This window comes from Crinia signifera, chromosome 3 (genome assembly GCF_055691185.1).
Source record: "Crinia signifera chromosome 3, ASM5569118v1, whole genome shotgun sequence".
NCBI classification, from domain to species: domain Eukaryota; kingdom Metazoa; phylum Chordata; class Amphibia; order Anura; family Myobatrachidae; genus Crinia; species Crinia signifera.
The window spans coordinates 162,358,588-162,360,753 of record NC_139219.1 but is presented as its reverse complement, the minus strand read 5'-3'; positions in this window follow the sequence as shown (position 1 = coordinate 162,360,753).

Genomic DNA, 2,166 nt, shown 5'->3' with positions numbered 1-2,166 from the left:
GACACCACAGGTCGCTCCCTGCATAATAATACCAGGACACCACAGGCTGCTCCCCCTGCATAATTGCACCAGGACACCACAGGCTGCTCCCCCTGTGTAAAAATACCAGGATACCGCAGGCTGCTGCCCCTGCATAATAATACCAGGACACCGCAAGCTGCTCCCTCTGCATAATAATACCAGGACACCGCAGGCTGCTCCCCCTGTATAATTTTACCAGGACACCACAGGCTGCTCCCCCTGTATAATAATGCCAGGACACCGCAGGCTGCTCCCATTGGATAATTATACCAGGAAACCACAAGCTGCTCATCCTGTATAACAATACCAGGACACCACAGGTTGCTCCCCCTGTATAACAATACCAGGACACCACAGGCTGCTCCCCCTGTATATTTATAGCAGGAAACCACAGGCTGCTCCCCTTCATAACAATACCAGGACACCACAGGCTGCTCCCCATGTATAATTATTTTCAGGACACCACAGGCTTCTCCCCAGCCCGCCCCTCCACATAAAAACATCCAATAAATGTTACCTCACCTACCTGTCACAGGCACTGCCAGTGCCTTTCAAGTTTTGCCGTCCGGGTCCGTGCTGCAATGCTGCGGCTCCCGCCTCTCTGTCCTGCTTTACCATGCCCTGTCTATCTCAGCCTCTGTCCTCTGAGTAGATTCTGTCCTCCTCCCCTTCCCCCCTAGACGCACGGGTGGACAGTGTCGGCGCCGGGCCCTGCCCTGCACATATTTATCCCTGAAGGCTGATGGACTTGTCCTCATGCAGAACACCGGCCGCCATGTTTCTGTAGCCACGGCACTGCCTACAGGAGGACAGGAGAGGAGGAGGAGGAGGTAAGATATGAGGAGGCCCGCACCATTACTTGTTAGAGCGGCCCTGTGGGGGGAGACATGGCCCACTGCCCACCGGCCCAGCCCACCCCTGATCTTGCAGGATTTCACTGTCACCGCTGGGATTTCTGTGACATCTGTGACATCCAGGAGCTGAGAGTGAGGTGGCACCATTTTACTTAGTCTCAGCTACCTTAGCAGCACCAGCAGTGTGTAAGTGGCTGGCAGCATGCTTTGAGCTGTGGGACACCAAACTTATCAGTTAATGTGAGTTATTCATAAACAAATGTGTTATTCTTTATATTATGAAATATATTTGGTACATTAGGGTACATTTTGTAAAGTGTGATTTGTATTTTGGTTTAAAAAAATACTATGGCAAAAATTTAATAGGATGAGATGTTCACAAAGTGGTAAAAAATCTAAATTTTTTTGAAGCGGCAACCACTCACACCACAAAAGTGTAAATGATTGCCGCTTTAAAAAAACTGGAGATTTCTTGCCAATTCTCTCACTTTTTGAATCTTTTATCCTATTAAAATTCACCCTATATATTCTTTCTTTAGGAATTGAACAAAATCACAATGTTGATTGATAAACTATACTTTATTTATATAACCACCATTATATCACTTTTTTATATAGGGGCCTCACAGAGATTAATCCGGCCCTGATTCTAAATAAATGTTATAATGTACAGGTATTAATCTAAAATTATAACAGTCAGTCAGAGGTCGTCTTATGGACTTATGTTGTAAACAATATCATTAAGAAGTTGCTGGATATACACACTATGCAAAACATTATTTTTTATTCTGCTTATATAATGTCCTTACAATTGCCCACTTCAAAGCACAAAAGTGCAAATCAATAAAGATAAATCTGTGGTTGTGCCAGAAAAGCAAATGGACTTAATCATTAAGTCTATCCATTTCTCTTCAGTTGGTCATAATTATTTATTTGATGAACACTTTTATCTTCAGAAACTTGGTACCAACGTGGGACCAGGTTTGCTCTTATTTGCATGTGGGGAGGTTTGAACAGTTATTTATTTAGGATGGCCATATGTAACAAACCTACTCCTCTAAAACATATATATATATCTTGCCTGGCAAGATTGCAGGACTTGCTGCACAGCTGCAGCATTAGGCAATCACTGGAGAGACTGTGGGGAGACACTTGAAGGACTTCATGCTTTTTTCTTTCCGCTAAGTGTGAGAGAAGAGGTTTCCCACGATTGTGGGTTATTATCCAGAATTTAGATTTTACTTTTACGGCTATATGTTCCTTTTCATCCACCTTTGAAGGAAAATATATC